This window comes from Crinia signifera, chromosome 3 (genome assembly GCF_055691185.1).
Source record: "Crinia signifera chromosome 3, ASM5569118v1, whole genome shotgun sequence".
NCBI classification, from domain to species: domain Eukaryota; kingdom Metazoa; phylum Chordata; class Amphibia; order Anura; family Myobatrachidae; genus Crinia; species Crinia signifera.
This window is the reverse complement of record NC_139219.1, coordinates 292,245,783-292,258,521: the sequence shown is the minus strand read 5'-3', so window position 1 is coordinate 292,258,521 and position 12,739 is coordinate 292,245,783. Positions and strand designations below refer to the sequence as shown.

General features: G+C 47.9%; 1 protein-coding gene across 1 annotated transcript in view; it reads right to left on the bottom strand.

The window, feature by feature from the left end:
* NCK1 (NCK adaptor protein 1) overlaps positions 1-8,579 on the bottom strand; it is a 103,807-nt gene extending 95,228 nt beyond the window's left edge. The window contains exon 1 of the mRNA XM_083178458.1: positions 8,299-8,579. The gene's annotated coding sequence lies outside the window, so the exon portion shown is untranslated. The remainder of the gene's footprint in view (positions 1-8,298) is intronic.
* Between the last annotated feature and the right edge of the window lie 4,160 nt (positions 8,580-12,739).

The following is a 12,739-nucleotide window of genomic DNA, read 5'->3' as shown; positions in this document are numbered from 1 at the left end:
AGCAGAACTGCATTAAAGTCCTACCACAACATACTGTATTCATAATTTGATGCGGAATCCTGACTCGAGGTTCATTAGTTTGCCGGCAACTCGGTCTTAAGTATCCCGGGGTGAGTTAGGGTGCGGGAGTGGAGGCAGGTTAGGTTTAGGCTGCAGGCAAGGAGGGTTCTGGTAAAGATGGCAATACATTAGAACGATCTGCAAACGATGCAGATCCTATGCAGGTTGTATGATCAATAAATATGTATTACTTCATAATAACTAGATTGCTACAATATTAGGCTGCCAAAACACTTACTAATGGAATTAGTCCTGTATGTGCTTAAGGATAGATTGTGAGCTAAATAGTACAGCCTTGCTCATAGTTGGATCTATGCACCAAATGATCCATTACTAAAAGGCCACTTAACATTTGTTTAATTCAAATACAATCGGACAAAAAGAGATGTAAATCAATCAGCTTTGTTGCATTAGTTGTAGAAAACTGTCAAGAACCCCAATGGCACTAAGGGGGCAATACAATTTTTGCCCATTCTCCCCCACAACCTCAAGTCTAAAGTGATAGGTGATATTCAATTGTCTGCCCCAATGGAAGCAAGTAACTGGGCTATCAGTACTGGATTTAGTCACTTTATGTACCTAAACCCAGTACATTTGGGCTTAGTAATGAGTGTTCTGCATTAGGGCACCCAAAAGCCAGACCTGTTTGAAGATTTATGCTGGTTATCTCCGGGTAGGAGCGAGCAGAAATGATGGGTGTCCGAGGTACTTGTGGCGAATGGCAACAAATTGAAGAGCTACAACTCGTAACGGACGCCCAAAAACCTATTGAATGCTTCCCTAAAGTCCAAATTATTTATATGGTGCCAATAATATGCACCGTGCAGGGGAAAATACAATGGTATGGACAGAACATAAAATATATATAAATATAAGTATAAAAAAGGTTCAAAAACAACATGATGAAATGATACAAGTGAGCGATAGTAATTAATATATGCAAACAACCCAGTGCCACGGGACTCTGGACAGAAAGGATCAGAGCTGCTGCCAGTATTGCTGCCCATACATATGTGCGATCAGATGCGATATCGCAATGCGATGTCCCATGACATCTGATTGCATCAAGTGGCGCCCAGTGCAGCACCCGATGTTGCATGCCATCCTGCGATGGACATCGGTTGCTGGAAGAGGGGTGATGTGGGGCTGTGTAGGCGGGACCGGAGCTGGGGACCATAGCGGTGGAGCTTTCAGGCGGCAGGACTTATCAGCAGCAGCAGTGACTTTGAAACACTGAGACGGCCCTCTGATTGTCTGAGAGAGCTCTCTCTCAGTGGCCTCAGCCAATCAGAGGGCCGTCCAGTGTTTCAAAGTCATCTGCTGCCGCTGTCAAGTCCCACCGCCTGAAAGCTCCACCACTCCGATCCCCGCTACACAGCCGCCATGCCTCCCCTGCTGCTGAGTCCCTCCGGTCCCCAGCATTAAGATACCGGCGCCCCGCTCCCCGAACCCGCCGCTGACTGCATTTAAGTAATCACATGTGGTTAAAAACCACATGCGATTGCTCATGCAATTCGATAAATATTATGTGCAGCTGATAATTATGTGCAGCTGATAATATCTATCGATGCGACATTAGACGGCGTGCCTGCGCATCGCGTTGAATGTCAGCTTAAAAATGCATGCAATCATTCGATTTATCGGCCAGATGTGGCCGAAATTGAATGATTACATTCGATATCTCACATATGTATGGGCAGCATATGTGGGACGCACAGGGGACAGAGGTGATTATTATTTATTTATTATTAGTTTGTTATATAGCACACACATCTCACAGCGCTTTACCTGAACATTTACATCAGTCCCTTCCTTCCCCAGAGGAGTTTACAATCTATATTCACTAGTACATATAAATGCACACACATTCACTTTTATATTTATATCTTTATATCTTACAGTATATTTTTGGATTGTGGGAGGAAATTCACGCAAGCACGGGGAGGACCTCAGTGCGGTGAGGCAGTAATGCTAACCATTACACCGACTGTGATGCTGACAGTATGAGAATGCCACAGTCCTCTCCTCTGTTGTCTCCTCTCTTACTACAGGCCTGTTTCAAGCACGTGCAGTGTGTTGAGGAAGTGCCTAATGCTGTTTTAAAGTGACGATTGGTACTAGGGGGGAGAGTCCATACATCGACAATCATCTCCAGAAGGGAGAACCGCCATATATTACCGCAGGTGTATTGGGCCCTATAGGGTGAACAACGCATGGGTCATTTAAACCACCAGAAAATACAACGCGAGTATGCATTCATGTCTATTTAATGGTGCTTTTCAAAAGAACTGCACCCCTCTGATCGTGACAAAATACTGCATACTTTGTGCCAGCCATATTACCTACTCAGTGAGACCTCAATGACAGCTGTACATAATCCAGCAATCTCCTGCTTACTCCTGCTGAAGAGCTATTGTTTTATATAGGCAGAATTCTGAATACAACACACTGCCAGCAACACCAACCAGGGGAACACCAACTGCAGCCGACATCGAGGACCTGGCGGAATGCTGGACCTAGGGTACATAATATCCTGCGATAATGTGGTGAAACCACATTGAAAGGAGCGCTAAATAAAGTGCATGTGATTCAAAAATGGGATGTAGCACATATCATTAGCGACATGCAGGTACACACTCAGTCAGGCATGTCCAAACCGTGGCCCTCCAGCTGTTGTGAAACTACAAAACCCAGCATACCTTGCCAAAGTTTTAGCATTCCCTAATACAGGGCTCGACAAAACCCGGGGGCCAGGTCGCCATCGCGACCAGATTCTGCTGACTGGCGACCAGATTTGCCAGGAAGCAGAACCCACGGGAAGAGTGGTGGCTTAATAGCAGCGGGCAGCGCAGTTCACAACTCTCCCGGCTGCCGGGAGATGGACAGGGAAAGGCAGGGAGCTGGCAGCAGCGTCTCTGTAAGCAGTGGGTCCCCGTGGCTGGTTATCCTATCAACACTTGCAGCAGCCTTGGGCGCCCGTTTCAGACACGTAAAAAGATGGTGCCGCAGTGGGTTGAATTCAATATAATAGCCAGCACGGCGGCAGCCCGGCAGAGCGGTGCAGAACTCTCCCGGCTGCCACTGTATCAGAGCAGGTCTGCAGCGCGCCTATTTCAAAGCCCAAGCACGGCTCCCGATTAGCTCGTGTAATAGGCGCGCCGCGGACCTGCTCTGATGCAGCGGCAGCCGGGAGGGTTCTGCACCGCTCTGCCGGGCTACCGCCGTGCTGGCTGTTATATTGAATTCAACCCACTGCGGCACCATCTTTTTACGTGTCTGAAACGGGCGCCCAAGGCTGCTGCAAGTGTTGATAGGATAGCAAGCCACGGGGACCCACTGCTTACAGAGACGCTGCTGCCAGCTCCCTGCCTCTCCCTGTCCATCTCCCGTGTTTTACCGGGCTGCCACAATGCTGGCTGTTGTATTATAACCCACCATGGGGACCTGCTGCTTATGCAGAGGGAGGCACCAGAGAACAGAGGCTCCCCCGTCATTTTTTACTCAATATGCCCCTGCCTGGCATCAAGCCACAAACCCATAGCAATGATCATGTATGTGAGCAGCACTGTGACATAATATGCCATGGGCATTATGGCATGTGGTAATATATGTAATGGGCACTACGGTGTTTGGTTTACCGTGTAATGGGCATTAAGGTGTGTGGGGTATATGTAATGGGCATTATTGTGTGTGGTATAGTACGGAAAAGGTTTTTCAGTGTGTGGCATAATGTGTAATGGGCATTGTGGCATGTGGGTATGTGTGACATGTGTAATAGGCATAATGGTGTCACTTTTTGGCGCACACTGTCACTTTTTTTCTGGCTCCTACATTTTCATCCTGGCTCCTAGATTTTTAATAAATTTGTCAAGCCCTGCCCTAATAGCAAACGTGTGGCAAGGCCTGATGGGACTGGTAGTTTCCCAACCGCCGGAGGGTCATAGTTTGGACATGCCTGCACTAGATGATGTGCCCAATATGTCGGTCTGATACACCAGATCGGTCGACATCTAGTGTGTACCCAGCTTCACTGTGAAAGGTTTCTATGTTAACCCCGAATGGCGCTGCGGAAACCTTGTAACACCTTATACATGACAGTTATTAATGAAAATACTGTTACACTACGAATGCTTACTTAGAATTTGAGACTGCGCACTGTTATGTGGCACTAACTTAACAAATAAGCCAAATGATACACGGAGAACCACAAGAGGTGTGATGCCATGAGAATTGGGTGGCAAGTATTGTATATTATTAAGTTCATTACAAGCAGCCATACAATAAGATAGACTTTTTCGGGACTCTTTACCTAGAACAGCGCCCGCGATTGTAATCGCGGGCGTCGGGGGTAAAAAATCGCGGGCATCGCGGGTACATAAAAAACGGGTGCGACGCGATGCCCGCGATTTTCCCATAGGGATCAATGTTAAAACGGTGATTGGACGCGATTTGACTGTTAAATGCCTCAATGCCCGCGATTTGGCCATAGGAAACAATGTTAAATGGGCCACAGAGCCCTAAAACTCTGAAATGGCCCCCACAATTGTTAACGCCACCCCACGATCAACGTCAACCCGAAGCGTGGCGAGCGCAGCGAGCCCACGAGGGGCGGCGGTACGCGTCCTCCGACCTTTTCATACCCCCACTATCCACGTCGGCGTGGAGTTGAGAATAGAATAGTGTGGCGAGCGCAGCGAGCCCCGCGAGGGGACGCGGATACCTTCACAGGTAAACGCATCCCTTTGCGGGCTTCACAGGTGTCCGCGTCGCCACAGACACCTGTGAAGCCCGCGAGGGGACGCGTATAACTGTGAAGGTATCCGCGTGCGCTCGCCACGCTTCGGGCTCGGTGGCTCGCTGCGCTCGCCACACTATTCTATTCTCAACTCCACGCCGACGTGGATAGTGGGGGTATGAAAAGGTCGGAGGACGCGTACCGCTGCGCTCGCCACGCTTCGGGTTGACATTGATCGTGGGGTGGCGTTAACAATTGTGGGGGCCATTTCAGACTTCACGGTGACTATTTGGGCTCTGTGGCCCATTTAACATTGTTTCCTATGTAAAAATCGCGGGCATTGAGGCATTGAACACTAAAATCGCGTCCAATCTCATTTTTAACATTGGTCCCTATGGGAAATCGCGGCCATCGCATCGCACCCGATTTTTAGTGCATTCGATGGTCGCGATGGGCGCCGTTCTAGGTAAAGAGTACCACTTTTTCTTCTGAGACTGTTATAAAGCTTACCATACCCATCACACAAGTAAGAATGTTTATAATACAGGCCTTGGTGTATGGTGCACTTGAAAACTATAACATGACAACAGCGAAGGATGGATATGGGCCCTTATTCAGATCTGATCGCAGTACAAATTTGTTCTCAAAATGGGCAAAACCATGTGCACTGCAGGTGGGGCAGATGTAACATGTATAGAGAGAGTTAGGTTTGGGTGAGTGATTTTGTTTCTGTGCAGGGTAAATACTGGCAGCATTATTTTTATACTGCAATTTAGATTTCCGTTTCAACACACCCCACCCAAATTTAACTCTCTCTGCACATGTTACATCTGCCCCACCTGCAGTGCACATGGTTTTGCCCATTTTGAGAACAAATTTGTACTGTGATCAGATCTGAATAAGGGCCATGGTTTGTTCAAACCAGTTAAATACACAATGGCTAGTAGGCTTACAGATGGGATACACGGATACACACACACACACACACACACACACACAGGAACCTGGTAGTCAGAATACCAGCAGTCATAATACCAAATATCCTGACAGGGGTTCCAAACTCCACTCTACTGCAGACACAGGTAGCACAGACAATGGAGAGGTGGCTAGTCTAATGTCAGCAAGCACAACCTTTAGGCCACAAGTAGGCAGATATACCCTTATAGCCGACATGTGAGGAATATGGATGGCGGGGAAAAAAAGAATTTAGAAAGTTTGCAGATGTCGACATGATCAGGGGGTGTGGCCAGGTAGCCATAGTGGATCAGCTTTGGCTATAGAAATCTAACCAGCTGTCAACCCCATCCCCCCCCTACAAATAATTTTAACACTCTTTACACTCAATCAAATAAGGGTTTGTAGTCTTAAGGTAGCCATACACTACAGCGACTTCTACCATTGGAGAAGTCACCGGCGATCCCCCATTGAGCCGCCTGGGACCTTCCTGGCAGGATCGAATGTGATCACATTCAGCCCTTTCGCAAACGATATATTGCGTGCAATCCCAGCCAATCCTGCCCTGGTCAGAAGCAATCCAGGAGATTGCTTGGGGAGCCGGTATGACACATGCTGCTGCGAGATGCGCACTGGACTGGGAATCACATCGGACCTGCTGTCATTCACCTGCAATATGGGCTCAACTCGTGAGATTGACAGCCACAATCGTCGGAAAAGAGCCCAAATTGCACGTAATTTGCCTAGTGTATGGGGGTCTTTACATATAATTCAGCCATCTTACATCCTAGCGGAGGCTTTCAGCTCTATCGCATTACACGCCTTGGCATACGCTCTTACCAAGATGTATTATTTTGCCGCTCCTTTCTCATTAAATTCAAGGAAACTTGCTGCTATTCATCAGACATATATGGCTGTGACGACATCACAAGTTTTCCCTTACACGTTCCAGAATGGCCCATTGCGTCCATGTAGAACAGCGATAAAGGATCTTTCAGACCCTACCTACGACTTGGGATAGCTGTCCTGAGAACACTGAGATGGACTCTTTAAACGGTAAGATTTTATTGGATAACAAGCTACCAGCACATCAAACTGATGGAGCAGTGTGTACCCCAACAGAGCTCTGCGCCATCCGGTGGCCACCAGCATAACACAGGTGAGGAGCAGCGCTAGGCTTTTATTATATAGGATAGCGAACTAGAACAAGTTTACAAATAGATGTGCACGTTTTTGTTACATATCATAAGCCGTGATCTACCAGTGTTCAGATAAAATAGGCCCTTGGGTGTTAATAAATTGCTCTACCAGGTTTTATCTGATAAGAACATTGGAGTTCCCCTTTTGTACATTTACCTATCACCTACAGCCAACTATTATATGGTATACTGCCAAATGAATTCAATTTGAGTTCTACTGTGTGCTCATAACATTACAATCAGCATGGTTTGCAAATATGGAGTGCGGGGGAAAATAACATTTCGGGAACTCTAGCAGCTTACTTCCAGTGTGACTGGGCAGAGGTACTGTATTATCTACACACAGGCATGTCCTAACTGTGGCCCTCCAGCTGTTGAGAAACTACACATCCCAGCATGCCTTGCCATAGATTTAGCATTCCCTAATAGCAAAACTGTGGCAAGGCATGATGGGACTTGTAGTTTCACAACAGCTGGGGGGCCATAGTTTGGACATGCCTGATCTACAGCCTCACACAGAAATAAGCAACGTAGGCAGGTGTACACAGAAAGACACATTCAATGGAATAATGCAGCCATAAAGAAAACCACTGCTTTGATATATTATATATATTAAGAAAAAAATTCAAATATTTCATGAAGGGGGGGGGGGGAGTGTTTAAGCATTTGCTGCCCCTGGATGACAGTGTGCAGTACGCTGCACCTTATGAGGACAGTATAGGCAGTACAGGTACTAGAGATAACAATTGTCACCTTCACAAAAGGGACAAAGAAAACAATATTGGTAAGAGACAAAATGTGTACAACCAACATGCCTGTAGATATACTTATGTGATTTTCTACTAGTGCCACATCTTTTCACACAAATAGGCCAAACACATGCACTGAACTGGTTAAACTGAACTATACATACAAGTCATACATGTAGTCTACTTAGTTACATACTTATTTGACATATTTCATATTCACTAAACCAAATCAGCAATTCTAGTTTACACTGTAGGTTTTTATTATGGTCGAAACAATGGACAAATATCTCCTGTAGAAGGTGCAGAGTACTGTATGCTTGTGCTCTATCTGTTGTGTGTTGCTATCACACCTATGCTGCTTACAGTCCACACATATGAGCATCATGGGTGATAGACATGTGTCACGTTATTGCTCTGCTATCATACTAAGCTATGCACAGCAGATGGACAGGGATAGATATATTATATATACACACACAATAATGAAGTCATTCGGTGCACCGCTGCTACCATGTCAGCCACCGAGGCCTCGCACTGAATGCCGGGGTCCTCCTCTCCCTTCACCTCCCCACCACTCTGGGCCGCAAATCCCCGCACTCACCTGACAGCAAGAGCCGGGCCTGTGTGCGAGGTGTGCCGCTGACCAGGCGCTCCCTTCCCCGGTTATGCACCGCCCGGAGCGCCGACCTCAGACGACTACAGACAGCGGAACCCGCCTAACCCCGCCCACCACGGCAGCAGGCGCAACCGCTGGTCACACCCTCCGTTGCGAACGCACCCAATGACCACGCCCAACGTGTTGTCCCGCCCTCCATAGCCGCGCCCACCCTGCTTCCTATAAGGGTGACGCAATGGAGCTCCTGGCTGGGTCACGGCCGTACAGAGCGTGGCGTAACACGCTGGGACTGCTCCAGGTCACTCTAGGAACCGCCTACACCGGGGGCGGGGCCCTGAACTGCCAGTCATTGCGCCAGCGGGTGACGTAAGCTTGGGGCCACACCCCATAAATTCTTTTCTCATGTCGCTTCCTTAGCGTGAATGTGTAGGTGACGTCAACCATGGGTTCTGCGCAAGCTGCAGGTGTAGCCGGGGATTGGCTGCTGGCTGTGTGGTACAGTATCAGGACATGCTGGTCCATCTGGTTGCTGGCACACGGTGGAGCCCGGGGTGTAATCATGTTGTGTACGACTAACTCGGGCACAGTGCTTTTATTGCAATAGCTAGTTACATTGTCATGGTTAGAATTTACTAATATAATGGGCTATATAATGTATGTAATTGCAATGTTACAGGGTTTATTTAAGAAGGTAAAGGAGCTGATTGCTTTGTACTTTATCTCTCTCCAAGCTTTGATATGTATTCCACAATAGGAGAGACTTGGGGGGCTGAGTGCAAAACAAATGTAGTCAAAAGACATGTCAGTAGTTGTGGACTGCAGCATACTCTCCAACATCTTAAGGGCAGAAATCGGTACAAATTCGGGAAGCGGGTGTGGCCACGGGTTAAAGTGGGCGTGATCATGGTTAAAGTGGGTGTGGTTACACCCCCTTTCCGAATGTGTACTGTGCCCTTTTTTTTTTTTTTTTAAGAGGACCCCCACCAGTTACCAGCCAGTCCCTGATATATAGAACAAATTATAATAATAATAATAATTATCAATACAGTGGAGCTCAGCAAAGAGCCCTTAAGCTGGGTACACAAATGTACAATCGTCGGGCCGTTCTTCCGTTCTGGGGACGAACGGCCGTTCGATTGTATATGTATGTACGCAGTCCCGATTCCTTCTGTGAGATCGATAAACGGCCAAAAATGCTCTTGGCCGTCCACGGTTGGTCGGTCGAAGGTTATTTGCTGCTTAAAAATCATCCAACAGGACGGCTACATATCGGAACAAAAGTGCCGTGTGTACGCACGTTCGATCGATATGCAGGCCGTTCCTGCGATCATACTACCAAAACCTGAACGCCCATCTTTTGGACAGGTGTGTACTCGCAGATCGGTCGTGGCTTTTGGACGGTCGAACGTGTATATGGTCGATCGAACGGTCGCAAGAAAAATGAGATTGTATATATGTGTACCCAGCTTTAGGCTCAGGAATAATTTACATCCAATGTTGGCAGCTCTGTACATCATACACATTACACTGATGTACTACTGATACACTGACACACACATGTAGTGAGCATTGAGCAGCAGGACTGTCTTGCAGAAACCTGAGCCTGTCATACACAGCTCTGTGCGAATCTGTGCTGTACGGTCACCCTCCCCTTCTACACCGCAGTCGCAGCCTGCCTCCCCCACCACACCACCCGCCTCCGGCCCGGGAGCGAGCGCACACTGTGTGTATGCTCAGTGTGTCAGACAGTCACATGGGCAGAGGGAATGACGGGACCCCGGCACTGACTCCCGCATCTCTCCCACCAGCGGTGATCCCGGGCAGCAGCCATGGCAATCGTCCACATCGCCACAGAGTACGTCTTTTTCGGCTTCCTGCTGAAGGACACGCACGAGTCCAAGTACAAGGGGCTGTGGCTGGAGCTGGCGGTGCTGCCCCAGGCGGATGCCTAAAAAAACGGTACATTCGGTACACTCTGATTTAGCCAGTACAGACCGGTAAAAAACGGTACTATACCGGCTAAATCGGTACAGTTGGAGGGTATGCTGCAGGGGTTCAGAGTCTATGTCCACACTCCACATACAGAGATGGCTGCCACCTGGTTGCAGACAGACATTAGAGGTAGCGCAAAATGCCCAGCACTACCTGGAAGTGTGAATTCCAGTAGTGCTGGCGCACAATGCACACCTCCAGGCAATGAGCATGTAACTCCCACTGGGCAGCAAGCATGTAACTCATCCTGGCAACAACCTTGCAATGGTAATAAGCATGTAACTCCTGGCAATGAGCATGTAGGTAAGCAACAGTTATATGGCATAATATTAAATAATAGACCATAAGGTGTGTGGCACGATATATAATAGGCATTATGGTGTGTGGCATAATATGTAATCGGCATTAAGCTGTGTGGCATAATGTGTAATGTAATGGGGATTACAGTGTGTGGTAATGTTCCCGTTAAGGTCTTTTTACAGGGTTCCGCACCATGCCTATTTTATTCTCTCCTGAATTCACCCTGCCTGTTTATCTGTGCCCTTCATGACCGCACCAACACGCTGCTGACAGCTCTTCCAGGTACCCCCCTTTCCGCTGCACTCTATTGTTACAGCGGCTGTCAACTCAAGGGGGACCACTGTAATGGGCCTCAACAATCTGTGGGGCCCCAGCAACAGAGCATGGCTGCAACCACCACCTTTTATGCCCCCTGTCGCTGCCGCCACCTCTACTACTGTCTGTACTTGGGTGCCCTGCCAAGGCCATCTGCTGGTCCGCCTGTACAGTGTCTGTGTGCCCCCCCCCCCCCTTCAATCTCAAGGTTTGGGATTGAGGGGGTGGCATACAGGGCTCCAAGATTTCTGTTCTCTGCCCTGCCCCCACCACTGGCACGCTGCTCCGCTCTTTGCTAGCTGCAGCTATCAGTCAGCTTTTCTCAACGGCTAAGTCCCCCTTCCATGTACAGGCAGTTTGACTACTGCAAATCTGGTGAGGCAGCAGGGCTGTTTTTGCCTTTCCTGCCCTGGGCATTGAGCATGTAATACCCCCGTGCCAATGAGCATGTAGGTAAGTGGCACTTAGGAGGCATAATGTGTAATAGGCATTATGGTGTGTGACATAATGTGTAATGGGCATTACAGTGTGCAACATAATATGTGTGTAATCCTGGTGCAGTGTGCAATTTTTTTTATATAGGATGATTTTGTTTCTAATGTAAAATGTGTTCTCCCGATTGAAAAATGTGCCTGCCTGGTGGTCAGCACCCTGCCCTTAAAACATCCTAGGGTAAACACTTGTGTGGCATAATATGTATTCGGCATTGCCGTGCGTGACAATGTGTAATGGGCCTTACTGTGTTCTAATCCTGGTGCAGTGTGCCCAGCTTATTTGTACTATATTGCAGGAGGGGCCCCTGCTACACACACACACACACACACACACACACACCCTTTGCAGGCATTCATCACCGCCAGCCAATGCTTTAACCTTGCCTGTCGCTGATTTTGCTAGGTATAGTATTGTAGTAATCCCGCCCACTGTTATGCTTGCTCCGCCTATTGTTGATTTGGTGCTGCCCACGTAAGGGCCACATCCAGAATTTTTCCAGGGCCACTTTTAATTCCCTGATCACACTGTCCCGAATATGCATGAATATGGTGTTACCTGCTTAGGAATAGCTAACATAATACAGCTGCATACCTCCCAACTGTCCTGCTAAACGCTGGAACGTCCTGGTTTTTGGTGTCTATTCAGCGGCGCATTGACTGAAAACAGGGGTGTGGTCGAATTTGCATAAACCACACCCTCATTTGCATACGCCACTCACCCTTTCCCCTATTCTTCAATTGAAAAAGTTGGGAGGTATGATACAGACATTTAAATAGGCAGACGATATGCGAGATAATGATATTATCGTGCATATCATTTAGGGCCAGATGTATCATGCTTCAGCTCCTAACTGCTATGTCACAGGCTTGGTTTAAAAAATGACAGGTAGGAGCTTATTGGATAGTTGTTTATCACTCTCCACTTCATCACTGTTTGATACATCTAAGAAGAAATCCCATTCAATGGACTGGGCGGCCGCTGATTGGCTGAGAACTCAGCCAATCAGCGGCCGCCCAGTCTTTTGAATAGGATGGTTTCTATTCTCCGCTGCTCTGCGGTCCCCACTGAAGGTCAACCACTGAAGGTCAACACGGCTTAGGTCGACACCTGAAATAGGTTGACATGTCCTAAGGTCGACATGGATGGAAGGTTGTTACAATCATTAGGTTGACAGTCAAAAGTTCGACACAGGGTTTTCACTTTCCTGTCCCGAATGTCAACACAGTCGTCATGGACACCGCCTAAGTGTACTTTGCATGACTTGCATTATGGGGTGTTCAAGGGAAATTAGGTACTTCCTCATCTTTGTGGCCACCGCTTACAC